This window comes from Trachemys scripta, chromosome 1, assembly GCF_013100865.1.
Source record: "Trachemys scripta elegans isolate TJP31775 chromosome 1, CAS_Tse_1.0, whole genome shotgun sequence".
Lineage (NCBI taxonomy): Eukaryota > Metazoa > Chordata > Testudines > Emydidae > Trachemys > Trachemys scripta.
In genome coordinates this window covers 229,094,634-229,111,126 of record NC_048298.1, presented here as the reverse complement: position 1 = coordinate 229,111,126, position 16,493 = coordinate 229,094,634, and positions in this window count along the sequence as shown.

The window sequence follows — 16,493 nt, the reverse complement described above, 5'->3', positions numbered from 1 at the left end:
ACTTGCCACTGGGGAAGTGGCTGGACTGTTTCCAGAAGGGGGAAATACAGATGATGAACAAGCCAGAAGGCTGAATCACAAAGAGGATGGTGTGGTTCTGGGAGGTGAGAGAGGAGCCATAGGTGGGAGCAAAGACAGAGTGCCAGTGTGCAGACCATGGATGTGGGCATCAGCCTCGAGCTAATCGCCAGCACTATCAGGAGGAGGTGCCCAGTCTGGCAGTGAGGTCTGCACCCTGTTACAAGGCCATAGTATTGAAAACTACCAATATAAAACCTTGTAAATAGGTAAATACTGTTAAGGCATACTGGATGTGCACATATGGATATTTAGTGTTTCAGCCATTTTTTAAAAAGGCAAATTTTGCAATGAAAAAATATGAATTCACGGAACTTAATAACAAATGTTGTACAGTGCATGGAATGAGTAATGTTAAAGTCTGTGTAAGTATATGTACATGTCATAGAGTTCAAGTATTCCAACAATAGAAGATGCATTACTAACTTTTACAAAGTGAGAATACTTGAGACAGAGGACCCAGTCTTACAGCCCTTACTCACAGAATTAGTTCCTTGTGTGAGTAAGGGCTGCAAGATCAGGCCGAGAATTTGGGTTAGAAATGTAACTTGGCATGTGGATCTATTTTTCGTGACTTATTATTATTGGCCCAGATTTTCAAAGGGCTAGTAATTTTGGATGTCTCCATTCTTAGGTACCCAACCTGAGGTACCTTTAAAATGGTGGTAGTTCAGAACTCTGAAAATATTGTCCCTTTAAAGTGTCTTCAGCAGGACAGCCAAGAATGTGGACAAGGGGGATCCAGTGGACATAGTGTACTTAGATTTCCAGAAAGCCTTTGACAAGGTCCCTCACCAAAGGCTCTTATGTAAATTAAGTTGTTATGGGATAAGAAGGAAGATCCTTTCATGGATTGAGAACTGGTTAAAAGACAGGGAACAAAGGGTAGGAATAAATGGTAAATTTTCAGAATGGAGAGGGGTAACTAGTGGTGTTCCCCAAGGATCAGTTCTAGGACCAATCCTATTCAACTTATTCATAAATGATCTGGAGAAAGGGGTAAAAAGTGAGGTGGCACAGTTTGCAGATGATCCTAAACTGCTCAAGATAGTTAAGACTAAAGCAGACTGTGAAGAACTTCAAAAAGATCTCACAAAACTAAGTGATTGGGCAACAAAATGGCAAATGACATTTAATGTGGATAAATGTAAAGTAATGCACATTGGGAAAAATAACCCCAACTATACATACAATATGATGGGGGCTAATTTAGCTACAACTAATCAGGAAAAAGATCTTGGCGTCATTGTGGATAGTTCTCTGAAGATGTCCACGCAGTGTGCAGCGGCAGTCAAAAAAGCAAACAGGATGCTAGGAATCATTAAAAAGGGGATAGAGAATAAGACAGAGAAAATCTTCTTGCCCTTATATAAATCCATGGTACGCCCACATCGTGAATACTGCGTACAGATGTGGTCTCCTCATTTCAAAAAAGATATTCTGGCATTAGAAAAGGTTCAGAGAAGGGCAACTAAAATGATTAGGGGTTTGGAACGGGTCCCATCTGAGGAGAGATTAAAGAGGCTAGGACTTTTCAGCTTGGAAAAGAGGAGACTAAGAGGGGATATAATAGAGGTATATAAAATCATGAGTGATGTGAAGAAAGTGAATAAGGAAAAGTTATTTACTTGTTCCCATAATATAAGAACTAGGGGCCACCAAATGAAATTAATGGGCAGCAGGTTTAAAACAAATAAAAGGAAGTTCTTCTTCACCAGCACACAGTCAACTTGTGGAACTCCTTGCCTGAGGAGGTTGTGAAGGCTAGGACTATAACAGGGTTTAAAAGAGAACTGGATAAATTCATGGAGATTAAGTCCATTAATGGCTATTAGTCAGGATGAGTAAGGAATGGTGTCCCTAGCCTCTGTTTGTCAGAGGGTGATGATGGACGGAAGGAGAGAGATCACTTGATCATTACCGGTTAGATTCACTCCCTCTGGGGCACCTGGCATTGGCCACTGTCAGTAGACAGGATACTGGGCTGGATGGACCTTTGGTCTGACCCAGTATGGCTATTCTTATGTTCTTAATGGAGGGATCCAAAATGAACAGCCTCCTTTCAATATCTTGTTCGTTATTATTGTAGAGTCTAGGATCAGGGCCTCATTATATTAGGTGCTGTACAGACAAATAAAAAAGAAGACAGTCCCTGCCCCAAAGAGCCTGCAATCTCATATTAGAAAGAATGCAACAGGTAGATGAAACAAGCAAATGGGTGTAGGTAGGAGGACAAGGTAATGAAAGAACAGAGTTTAGTAGAAAACAAGAAGTCTCAAAATATATTATTCTCTGCTTTACAATATTTTCTTTTTTGTAACCACTTCATTTTAACTAGACGTTCATATTTAATTCTCTCTTTTTCTTTTTTTGGTCCAGAGAGCACAAGCAGAGCAGACTTAGTATTAATCCCCTGAAGATACTGCTCTGTTCTATAGACACATTTTACTCTGACTCTAGTAACACACAATTCCCTCAGAATGAAGGACTCATATGAACCACTGAGTCAGAGGACAATGTCCAGATTAACCAGGATGTTACCACCTGAAACAAATTTTCTAGCTGAGATTTTATGAAGGTTTTGGTTGAGGTAAAGAAATCTTTTTGCCTCCCACACAGGCACAATATAAAATCTTTTAACAAAAATCTTTGACAGAGCTGGTCAGACTATACAGGATACTCCTACGGGCACTCTAGCCATCTGCCTGCTCACTTCATTTGTTGCAGATTCTGCATGAACCAAGATGTTGAAGATTAAAGGCCAAAGATCTTTATAAAATCCAACCAATCCATTAATAGTGTCTGTCAGAGAAATCATAATCTCCTTCAGAACCCTCTAGAAACACTTGGGATCCATTAACCTCTTAATGTGGACTATCCAAACAGTAAGAATAGGTGCAACCCAACCTCAAACCACAGAAGGCAATGGTCATTTTATGACATGGGCAGAATTTACTCTTGCCCATCTCTAATCTAAGTTCAAATAACCATCCTGGATCCAGTTTTGGGTTGGGCAATCTCCTTTATTACAGGTAGGATGCAAACAGAACAGCCATGGTACTTTTTCAGCTATCCCTCTTAGCTTCATGCTTTACCAAATTTCCTGTTGGGGCCTCTAATATCTAAATTAGTGCAGCAGTGTTATCCTATGAATCATCAGTAATACATGTAAGATCAGGCCTTGTTCTTTATTAAATCATGGATGATTTTACACTTACTTTTCATTCACCAGCATGAATTTTTGAATAGTACCTTTGTCTACCAACACTCCCAAGCTCCTGAGAGCAAACTGTAGGCTAACACTTAAGCCTTAACTCCAGTAATGCTGGTTACAATACCAATCACTTACAAGATACTACCAGGAGGAGTGGTATGGAAAGAAAAGATGCTCTTTGTACATTTTATGCCCCAGGCTTCNTGTAAATGACTACACATGGTGCAAGGGAGTGGACAATCAGCCTACAGGGAGTAGAAAGGGGCCAGGGTCCTAACCCTTTGCCATTGAAATCAGTGGCAAAACTTCTAATGACTTTAGTGGAAGCAGGATTTGGCCCCAAGGTTTTACTTCTTCTCTTTCGGTGGTGTATACAGGTTATGGAGATGGGAAGGTAGAAACGTATTTAGTCCTAGCACAGGGTAAACAGCATGAGTAAGTCCATCACTAATTACTTTGTACGAGGGTCATATTCTATCCTTTTCCACTGCACAAATTAAACTAATGCAAAATTAAAAATGGGTTAGGGATGCTGGAGGATGGTAGGTGCTACTGGATGAAAGGGCATCAACTTAGCTTACTTCTGTCCCCTGCAGTGTGCTCTGCTCTTGTACAAGAAGCTGCTTAAAGAAAGTGGCTTAGCACTGAGAGCAGGGGGGCCATAGACAACAGCTGAATCCAGGCAGCTTGCCACACTATGAAAGATGCCTTTCCTAGAGTCTAGTACAGTGCAAGGAGATGAAAATGAATAACAGGTGCTAGAGAGGCTGCAGGAGCAGATCATTAGCAGGAAGAAGCAATTTTTTCCTTCTCTCCCCTACTCTCCCGCTTTGTCCAACAATTTACCAGCAAGCAGGCATGTTGTTTTGTTTTTAAATGGAGAGATTTTAGCTGTGACACCATGGCCTCTTCCTTGTTGCCCATCTGGGGCTCATGACCCCACAGCTGAAAATCATCACAGTGTGGCAGAGCATAAGTCACAGAATAGATCTACAGATTTTAGAAAACTGAACTGTGAAGCAATCATTGATGACAACAAGAGGGTTTCTAAAGAGGATGACATTTTCTCACCACCTGAAATTAACCGCAAATTAACATTTTGAGAAATGACTGTTCCCAGAACTCTTGCAATTGAGACAAATGAAATAATGTAACAAACAAAAATGATCACAATTGTGTCTTCATGTGTCTATCCATGATTCTGTGCATGCTTGCGTATGCATGCACGTGTATGCATGTGTATGCATGTGCGTATATGCTAGAAGTGGTCAAATAATACAAAAAGTGATTTATGAATATTTTCATAATGGTGAGTTATTTATGGGGTCATATTTTTTGTGTGAGTATTCAGCTCACTAGTTAATTTATGAAAATGTTTGAATCCTGAAGGTTTGATAATTTTAGCATAACCTCCTCTGAAAAGTCATACTGAGAATGCATTATTTGTTGTGCTTTGTTTGTTATTTGCTGTTCTTTAGTGATTAATGTTTCAGGAAGCAGAAGCAATACAGTATGACTTAGGTGACCAAACACATATCAGGAATAATATAAAGTGAAGTGAACAGTTGAGGTGAGCATTAGTAAGCAACTGATTGTCTGAAATGCTTTGAACAAAACATTTGGTTACTGTTTATGAATAACTAATAGATTCATAGAAGTCAGGTTGACAAATGGTTTGTGAACAGATAAAAGGATACATTTGTCAGATAATTTATTCTCAGTTAAAATTTCTACTAGATTTTACATGTATATTGGCATAAAACTATCTCACCTGCACTTGGTGAATGAATTCATCTCTGTGCCCTGGACTACACTGGAGGAGGGGGGAGGGAATCGATCTAAGTTACACAACTTCACACAACGTACTTAGATCGACTTTCCGGGGTGTCTTCACCGCGGTGAGTCGACTGCAGCCGCTCCCCTGTCAACTCTACCTGCGCCTCTCGCAGCGCTGGAGTACAGGAGTGGATGGGAGAGGGCTTGGGGGTCGATTTATCGCGTCTAGACTAGACGCGATAAATTGATCCCCGCTGGATCGATCGCTGCCCGCCGATCCAGCAGGTAGTGTAGACGTGCCCTGTTACTGGAACTTCTAACATTTTAAATCTCTGAGTAGATTCAAACAGTCCCCACATTGTTGTTTCTGTGTTTTAAAGCAATCAGCAGATTTTTTTCCCCTGCAAAAATTACATTGGCCAAGTGTTCCAGGACGTACAAGATTCATACTGGAACGGGGGAGAGGGGATGGCCAGGAGGCCATGGCCCTGCCACTTTTTACGGGCCCTAAGGGCAAGCGACCGGAGAGAGGAGGCAGAGAGGAGCATGCAGGGGTGGGGTCTTGGGGGGAAGAGGCAACATGGGACTGGAGCCTTAGGAGAAGAGGCGGTGCAGGGGCAGGGTGTTGGCGGGAACAGGCAGGGCAGGGGTTCAGGCGACTGTGCCCCTCCCCCCTTTAGGGCACTTCTGCCACTCCTGATAGAGCTAGAAATGGGATGTTTACATTAGTGGAGGGAGAGATTGCCAGGTTTCCAATAGGACACACAGGAGTTATTTCTAGACCTGCAAGAGCCTGTGATGTAAACATTTACATATGTGGCAATTTTACATTTAGAGGTATGTTAGGTAATTTTTGAAGTTCTGCATGACACCTCCTAAGGGTAACTAAGGCATCTGGCTTTACAAGAGGAGGGATACATAAATAGACCCAATCCTGGTTTTTGAAGCTCTTTTGTAAAATAGCAATACTGTAAAATCTGTGACACATACGTAATACATTATGGAGAGGTGTAATATAGAGATCCTACTGCGTCTCATTCACTTTGCCACTTGTGAACAATGTAGCAATTCTTGAGTCCTGCCAATTAAAACTTTATACCACACCATCACGTGTTGCATGATTATAGGCAGCTCAGGTAGTGCTTCCTGTAATTAAAGTTGCCGAACATGTTCCATTATAAGACCCTATTTTCTTTTGCTTATAACTTTGCCAAACTGTTTGGGCCTGTTGGGTGTCTGCATAAGGCGTTTGGGGGGAAGTTCCTGCTGAATTGGTTCAGCTGTTTCTGAGAACAAGAAAAATAGTGTTTTGCCTACATTAAAAAACATTACAAGTTTCATTGAGAAACTGTAGAGCCTCCATGCTTTGGAGCAAGGGCTTGAAATGGGGCGGTGGGGCAGTTGTGTCAGGGATATGCCTTTTGCCATTCCTGTTATAATTTGGCCAAATTATAGGGCCTCCAAAAAATCTTAGTTGTACATGTTCAGTGCAGATGTGAGAGTTTGGCAGCTAAATTCTCCAAGCCCTGAGCATGCTTCATCTCCTCACCACCCCTACAAACCAACCAGACTGTGCATGTGCTATATCCACAGAGTGACGGAGGATGTTTCATCTGAAGGCTGCAGAAGTTGAGTACACCTTTCCCTGCAATTGCTCCTCCTGGCTGCCAGAGGCTATTCTGGCACCAGGCACTGGTACCGAGAGCAGGGAGACTGTTCCTCCTGTGCTTCCAGACAGTGGGGTGGAGAAGGAGGAAGCAATCTGACTGGAATGCAGAGAGATGGTGAATGGGGCAGGGGAGGAGAGGGAAGGGTGGGCGACAGGATCAGGAGCTCACTGGAAGGAGGGAAGCAGGAGCCAGGATCTGGAACAGAGGTAGTGAAATTGTACTAGGCACTGGGGACAGGAGCAGGAGCCTGGAATGGGGTAGGATGGGAGTGTGCATCTATGTGTGTGGAGGTGGGGTGGGCAGGAGCCTGGGACATGTTTTGAGGGAGTAGAAGCAGGAGACAGGAGCAGGAGCTGGGGAGGGAGCAAGGTATAGGAGCTGAAAGGCATACAGAGAGGTTGGGGATGGGAAAGGAGGGGAAGGGAGGAATGGGGCAGAAGAGTCTGTAACCATTATGGTATATTCCCATTCAGAATCTTGAATTGAACCCAGGAGTCCTGAGTCTGAACATTCCTTTGCTGTCTAGCAAATATCTATGAAATCCATCACCCAAGTGTGTGCCTCTAACCCCAAAGGTATTTAGGCATCTAACTCCCATTGATTTTCAATAGGAATTAGTTGCCTAAATACCTTTAAGGATTGGGGTCTAAGACACTACAGTGAGAGCACCATGGAAATGCCCAGGAGGAAATGAATAATTTTTCATTCAGTGCTGGGTTTGGATTGTGGACAGTAAATAATGCATAGTGCCACATGTTTTAATGATGAGGATAAAAAGAAATATTGACTGGCTACCCATCAGTGAGCACTGTCCATTCTGTGCACTGAATGAGATGGGGTCCTGTGAAAAAAATTGTATGTGAGCGTGTAATTAAAGACTGAGTCATATTGAACAAAGGGGCCAAATTCAGATTGCACAAGTAACCTTAATTCAGGTATTACCTAACTATTTTGCTTGATTTTGCAACCTAAATGTTTCTTTAACAAGATTTTTAATGTAATTTTATTATATAAAATATGTCTGTCAGTGAGTATTTGTAGAAGCTAGAGGCTGGAAAGGTCTATTAAATCATCTAGTCCTTTTCTCTGCCAATGCAGAATTATTCTCTGTTGACATTCACTAATGTTTTGCCCTGTCTAGTTTAAATGTACTAAGTAATGTTCACATTAATAGAGTTTTCTTTTTTTAATATATCACTTTTTAAATATTTAACACGTTTTATCTCTATTGCAGTCTTTACAATATGTTATTTTTGTGTTTTAGCTGTCATTTGGATGCTGATATGTAAAGCAAAATGGCTAAAATCAACACCCAGCACTCCTACCCTGCTATGCACAGGCTGCCTGTTAGGACCACTGATGAAGAAATTGAAAGAATTGAAAATGGCTTTAGCAGGTAATATGTTCCTTTCTTCACAGTCAAGAAGACCGAAATTACTGCATACATTGAGGCATGCCTGTAGTGCTATGCATTATGGGAGTGCTTGCCCACACAGTCTTTGATCCAGTGAAGTTAACTGAGTTTCAACTGTTAGTAGCTGTGATGAGCAAAAGGCACAACAATAGGAAAGCTATTATCACTTCTGCTTCTGGAGCTAAATCCTGGATCCCTTGGGTAACAACACTATTCACTTCAGTGGGAACAGTACAAGTGCTCAAGGAAAACCAAATCCCATTCACAGAATACTCCTCACATTTTGGGTTCGGTACTGGGATGAGTTGGAGGGGTTAGAAGAGAAGGGATCCTCTCTCTATGCCAAGCTGCTTCCCCAGGGGGAATGGCTGTTGAATCTGCATAGTTGCAAACCCACTGGCTCTAATTATAGGTCATCTCTCAATCCTCCCTGCAGTCTGGGGCAAAAGGAGCCCCTTACAGGACTGTGGGCTCATAGGAGTGGTGTGTTGCTTTGCAGCCTCCTCATATCTTCCACTCATACAGTGGAATTGTACCAGCTACCTTTGCACTCAGGGCTCTCTGTGGCATGGGTAGACTCGGCGAGTGCGTGGTGTATATAACGTATAAGCAAATGAGTTAATGTGTTATAAAACACTACTCATTTCCCCAATTTAGATGAGCCCCATGCCTGTAGGGAGGGGAGGGAGAGTAGGATTTACCCAGAATGTTCTGCAGTGCATTTACAGCAGCGAAAATATGGCTCGGTTTGTTCTTGAGGATGCACAGCGTCTCAGTCAAGCTTGCCTCTTTTTAGGGGCAACTACTGTGGGTTGTTTATTATTTGTGCTCTAAGACTGGAGAAACATATTAGTTTGACTGGATTTGGTTGTGTGAATAATGAGTGTGGGGTGTTGAGTAACCAGTAGAGAGCCTGGAAACACCCACTTCCCCGTTTTGGGTCCACTGACTTTTCCTTCTGTATAGTGTGGGCACCTTCTTCCTGCACATGGGCTATATATGACTGTTCATAGCTGCATAATGAAGGTGGAGTTGCCTTTATTCCATTCAGAACGGCCTGTTTGACTTAGAGATACTGCACAATGTCCTCACTTGGGGAGATATGCAGCCACCATGACTGCGGATCTGAGCACGGATTTGCATCTGTGCACAGTGACACCGCTGGAAAAGAGAGAAAATGTGGCTGAAAGCAAGGGTCAGTCTTTCCTTCTTTCCTCTGTGTCCTTTTACTAAAGGATAGCAGTGATTGACAGTTTGCAGAACAAAATTACTGATGCAGTTGTGAGTGCATTTTTCTAAAGGTTTAAATGTAAAACCGAGTCACTATATTCAGAGACAATATCTGAGGTAAAGACTTAATTATGACAGCTAATGGTGCTTAAATATACATGTCTACCACATGAATTACACTCTCTCAACATGAGGGTAATCCTGGAAAAGCATTTGTTTCAAACATTCTGTTTGCTGTGGCCAATATTAATTACAAGAATTACAGATGAGTAAAAAAGATCCCTTTAAAAGAGATGACATATTAAAGGTAATTGGATTAGATATTCATGTGTGTGTGTGTGTGTAAGATAGAGAGAGAAGAGTTGTAAGATGATTGCTAGAAAATATAAAATGTCCTTGTAACATCAATCAGCAGCCTGAAATGACATACACTCAGTGAGATATACCGGTATTTATCAAGAGACAACGTAGTTTGGCTTAGTCAGGCTGTGAGTAAGAATGTAATTCTAAGCAACAATGAGACAAACTTGTGAATTTTTTGATAATACTGAAGCACTCCATGAAGCTCATGCAATTTTTTGCAAAAATGTTACCAATGTGATTGAAGTGAAAACAGGAAATATAGCTTATAACCTATGTGTTTGTAAAATATTTCAGGAAGTTTGGAATTGTGGCAAAGAGAATAGGTGAATGGAGAACTTCAAGAGTTTGTGTGTGTTGTAATGCATTGTTTCATATGTTGTCTTTCACAAATCACAAAAGGTGGTTCTTATCCCCAAACCCACATTAAGGCTTTTGTTATAAACCATGAGTCATTATCATAGATAAGTGGAAATCCACATCTCCGGTTCCCCTATGTCTCTGATTCTTCAGTTTGAGGAGATAGGAGGGGAAGTAGAATCCCTAAAGCATACTGGGGAGATGGAGGACTAACAGGACTAAAATAATACTTTTTAAGAAATTGAAAACTGAGATTTTCATGTAATAACAGGTCTCCAAGAGCTAGGGCTTTAAATTAAACATCAAATGTAGTGAGAATTGTCAATACTGGCAACAGAGGTAGTCTCTGCCCCACACAATGTACAGTGGCAGCTTTTTCTCTCTTTTTTTTCTCATGAGTGTGATTGAGAGCGAAAGTGTGCTACCAACCTAGTCCACTGTACCAAAAAACTCTTGCTCTGATTTTTTAAGTCCAGCCTCCCCTAATGTATGGATGTGGTTGACATAACAGGGATATCAAACTAGCTGATATGGAGGTACAATTGGGTAGTTAGATGTCTAAATGGCATCAGTCGCTCAAAAGAGGACATTAAAAGTTGGGTCAGAACCTTGAAGTGTTTCCATTAAATGTCTTTTGCAGGTGAAAGTGATTTTGTTTCATTTTGCTCAAAGGCCAAATAAGTGCAAAAGCAAATTTAGGGCCAGATTAGGGGTAGGCCTTCCATGGATGCATAAAGAGGGCAAGGTGAAGCCTCCACACCTGCACCTCCTATGCATGGACCAGGGTAAGCATTGTGCAGGGCTAGCTCTGCCAGATACCCAGAAGGGATGGGAGGAGGTTGGAGCTAGATATGGACAACTGCAGATGAGCTTGCAGACATCACTCCCTGAAGGGTGGAGCAGCAGCTGCATTTACCATTGATTCTCTCAGAGGCCTGGTCTACGCTGTTGGAAGAGGGTGTCCATCAACATGGCTAACTTTGTTCAGGGAGATGGTGTTCCTACACTGACAGAAAAACCCCTTCTGTATTCGCTTCTGCGCTAAGGGGCTATGCCAGCATAGTTATGCCAACACATAGTCTCCGTAGTGTAGACATACCCTGAGGCACAGTGCTGTAGTTCCCACTGTGGTAGTATGGCTCTTCACCATGCCTAGCATGGTTTGGGCTAATAAGAGTTTTTTTTTTTTTTAACCAATTATCTTTTGTTCAATGACTCCACAGTCTCCTCTGATATTGATTTTACACCAGTGTAACCCATTAGCTCAACATTAACAATAATAATAATTAATATTTTAATATTACAGTGGCAACTGGAGGCCCTTATCAGGATTGTGCCTGGCACTGTGTAAAACCAAAAAACAGACACAGTTCTTGCACTGAAGAGTTTGCAACTAAAACACCGATCCTGTGACTGGCTCCTGTAAGCTGACCTTTGTGCCTGGATAAAGCCAGTTGCAGGACAAGCCGCATGCAAAGAGCATGGGAGAGAAAATCAGGAAAATACTAGTTTATTTACATCTTTGTGATTGTATAGGCAATGGAGTTCATTTTAGATTTACTCTTGATTTACACTTTTATAAGTGAGTGGAATCAGGTTTAATTTCTTTTCAATTACTTCTCTGTGATGTTGGAATGACACTTTCAGAAACAAAGATATCGGATAAATCTGTAAGATTTTTTTTTTAACCCAGTTGCAAATGTATAGAACCCATTTCTGTGAATGTGGAATGTCATCACCTCAGTACAGTCTTCTCACCAGGGTTCTGTTTTTCCTAAGCTACAAATCCACATTATACATGTGTAACGATGCGGTTCTGGCGATTTCAGGACAAATCGCTTAAAATAGGGCAGTTACAGGCTGGGGTTTTTCCACCTCTAAGGCAAACCAACCAGCCAGACTAAGAGGACTTTGGTCTCACCCCACTGGCTAACCAAAGTCACATAAGCAATTCCCTTAGACACTCCAGTTTCCCAGTATCACCACCAGTGCCACTCGTTATGGGGACAAATGGTTATGAAAACCAATACCACATTAAAAGAAAAAAGGTTCTCCTGATCCCAAAGGACCAAGCCCCAGACCCAGGTCAATATACAAATCAGATCTTACCCACAAATCATGCTGTTGCCAATCCTTTAGAATCTAAAATCTAAAGGTTTATTCATAAAAGGAAAATGATATAGATGAGAGCTAGAATTGGTTAAATGGAATCAATTACATACAGTAATGGCTAAGTTCTTGGTTCAGGCTTGTAGCACAGATAGAATAAACTGCAGGTTCAAATCAAGTCTCTGGAGCACATCCCCAGCTCGGATGGGTCATTCAGTCCTTTGTGTAGAGCTTCCATTTGTAGCAAAGTCCCTCCAGAGGTAGGAAGCAAGATTGAAGACAAGATGGAGGAGAGACATCAGCTTTTTTATAGTCTTTTCCAGGTGTAAGAACACCTCTTTGTCCTTACTGTGGAAAATTACAGCAAAATGGAGTCTGGAGTCACATGGGCCAGTCCCTGCATACTTTGCTGAGTTGCAAGGCTATTTACCTTCTCTCAATGGGTCCATTGTATAGCTGATGGTCCTTAATGGGCAATCAAGCAGGCTAGGCAGAGCTAACACCAACTTGTCTGGAATGTTTCCCAGAAGCATAGCATAAGTTTGAAATACAGACAGTATAGAGCCAATATTCATAACTTCAACTACAAAATTGATACACACATATAGACAGCATAATCATAACCAGCAAACCATAACCTTGTCTTAGACACCTCATTTGACCCCCTTTATACAAGATTTGGTGCCACTACAGGACTTTGGTTGCAACCATGTTCTATATGGTTCCAGTTCAAATCAATAACGTGACAACATGCCTACAGAGCATGTATTTATTGATAAAATAAGCTCAACTGCAAAAAGTCTCAGGGCATATGTACACAGCTTAATACGGTAAATGACCTTTTTAAAACAAAAGTCAAGCACCAAGAACAAAACACAAGACCTCCCAAAATACAATGACACAGCCATTGACCCATCCAGCACCAGTCCCTTAGCCAAAGCCTGAGGAAAGAGCTGGGCCTTGTTCCTTTTCCTGAAGTTAAGCAGATTCTGGCTCTGATGGAGCAGCTGAGGAAGTAAATTCTGGAGTCAAGGACCCTACACTAAGAATACCAGGTCATGGAGAGAGCGGGGTGGGGGGGAGAGCTAACCCAATGTCTCCTGAGTCAATGGAAGTCTTTTCATTGATTTCTGTGAGCACTGGGTTGGATTCTAGGTGATTAAATCTGGTGACTGTTAGCTTGAGTGTGCCAGCTGATCTCAACTAGGTTGAAAGCTGATCATTCAAATAGCCAGGACTCAAACTGTATAGCTTTATACATCAAAATCAACACCCAGACTTAACTACAAAGCCCATGCAGCTGATGAAGAGCTGGTTAATATGTTCCCTGTAGCTAACACTAGCAACTAGATGGGTAGTTGCATGCTCCGCAGCTGAATCTTCAGAGTCTCAAGGGCTCCATTGAAGTGCAAAGTGTGATTATATTAGACATGTTTAAGCCATTTCAAGCATGTGAGGGGAGGGGGACAATAGACTCCAGATTTTCCGTTTCTGAGTGGGCTACAGTGTACTGAAGAGGCAACCATGGACCAGAAGGCCTCTCACAATAGATATGTCTTACAGAGTGGGACTTTGTCAGCTGCTTGCTTAACTCCTTATCTAGCACGAGCAAGTATTAAGTTTAGGGCTGTCAAGTGATTAAAAAATGAATCATGATTAATCATGCGATTACCTGTGCTCTTAAACAATAATAGAATACCATTTATTTAAATATTTTTGGATGTTTTCTACATTTTCAAATATATTGATTTCAGTTACAACACAGAATACAAAGTGTACAGGGCTCACTTTATATTTATTTTGATTACAAATAGTTGCACTGTAAAAAACAAAAGAAATAGTATTTTTCAATTCACTTAATACAAGTACACCTCTACCCCGATATAAAGTGACCCGATATAACATGAATTCGGCTATAATGCAGTAAAGCAGTGCTCCGGCAGATCAAAGCAAGTTCGATACAAGTTTCACCTATAATGCGGTAAGATTTTTTGGCTCCAGAGGATAGCGTTATATCGGGGTAGAGGTGTACTGTAGTGCAATCTCTTTATCATGAAAGTTGAACGTACAAATGTAAAATTATGTACAACTTCCCCCCCACCCACCGCATTCAAAAGTAAAACAATGGAAAACTTTAGAGCCTACGAAACTACTCAGTCCTACTTCTTGTTCAGCCAATCGTTCAGACAAACAAGTTTGTTTACATTTGCAGGAGATAATGTTGCCTGCTTCTTGTTTACAGTGTCACCTGAGAGTGAGAACAGGCATTCACATAGCACCATTTCAGCCGGTGTCACAAGATATTTACGTGCCAGATGCTCTAAAGATTCATATGTTGTTTGATGCGTCAACCACCATTCCAGAGGACATGCGTTCATGCTGATGATGGGTTCTGCTCGATAATGATCCAAAGCAATGAGGACCAACGCATGTTCATTTTCATCATCTCAGTCAGATGCTATCAGCAGAAGGTTGATTTTCTTTTTTGGTCGTTCGGGTTCTATAGTTTCCATATCAGAGTGTTGCTCTTTTAAGACTTCTGAAAGCATGCTCCACACCTCATCCCTCTCAGATTTTGGAAGGCATTTCAGATTCTTAAACCTTAGGTTGAGTGCTGTAGCTATCTTTAGAAATCTCACATTGGTACCTTCTTTGCATTTTGTCAAATCTGCTGTGAAGGTGTTCTTAAAATGAACAACATGTGCTGGATCATCATCCAAGACTGCTATAACATGAAATATATGGCAGAATGCGGGTAAAACAGAACAGGGGATCTACAATTCTCCCCCAAGGAGTTCAGTCACAAATGTAATTAACACATTATTTTTGTAACGACCGTCATCAGCATGGAAGCATGTCCTCTGGAATGGTGGCCAAAGCATGAAGGGGCATACAAATGTTTAGCATATCTGGCATGTAAATACCTTGCAATGCCGGCAACAAAAGTGCCATGCGAATGCCTGTACTCACTTTCAGGTGACATTGTAAATAAGAAGCAGGCAGCATTATCTCCTGTAAATGTAAACAAACTTGTTTGTCTTAGCGATTGGCTGAATAAGAAATAGAACTGAGTGGATTTGTAGGCTCTAAAGTTTTACATTGTTTTGTTTTGAATTGCAGCTATGTAACAACAAAAAAATCTATATTTGTAAATTGCACTTTCACGATAAAGAGATTGCACTACAGTACTGGTGTGAGGTTAATTGAAAAATACTATTTGTTTTGTTTATCATTTTTACAGTGCAAATATTTGTAATAAAAATAATAATATAACGTGAGCACTGTACACTTTGTATCCTGTATTGTAATTGAAATCAATATATTTGAAAATGTAGAAAAACATCCAAAAATATTTAATAAATTTCAATTGGCATTCTATTGTTTAACAGTGTGGTTAAAACTGCGATTAATTGCGATTAATTTTTTTAATAGCAATTGATTTTTTTGTGTTAATCGCATGAGTTAACTGCGATTTATTGACAGCCCTAATTAAGATATAGCTGTGCTGGCACCAAAACACAGAAAGCTGGGGTTAGAGAGTTTTCATAGAAATCATAGAAATGTAGGGCTGGAAGGAACCTCGAAAGGTTATCTAGTCCAGCCCTCTGCACTGAGGCAGGACCAAGTATACCTAAACCAATAGGTGTTTGTCTTACTTGTTCTTAAAGACCTCCAGTGATGGGGATTCCACAACCTCCCTTAGAAGCCAGTTCCAGAGCTTAACTATTGTGATAGAACTTTTTCCCTAATAGCTCTTTTGCTGCAGATTAAGCCAATTTCTTCTTGTCCTACCTTCAGTGGACATGGAGAACAACAAATCACCGTCCTCTTTATAACAGCCCTTAACATACCTGAAGACTGTTATCGGGTGTCCCCTCGGTCTTCTTTTCTTGGTAAACGCTGCCACCACCCAAATGCAAAAAAACCCCTTTTAACGCAGTAAGGAGCACTTGATAATTCCTCCCTGTGGGGTACCCTCAAGCCCTTTCACCCCCTCTCCGGGGAAGAACTGAGAAAAAAACAAAGGAAATTAGTTGTGGCTACTAGCTAATCAAACAATATGCACAAATCTCTTAGGACACCAATAATCCAATCCTGTTCTTAAAAAAGGTAAATTTTATTAAAAACAAAAAGGAAAAAATACATTTGGAACTTAGGCTTTTGCTAGATTTTAAAAGAGCAATTCCAAAAATTAAGCACCTGGCTGCAGTAGCCTTTGTGATGGAGAAAAGAGTATTGCTCCCCCTGCCCCCTTATTATGTGAGTGGAAGAATTGAATGAG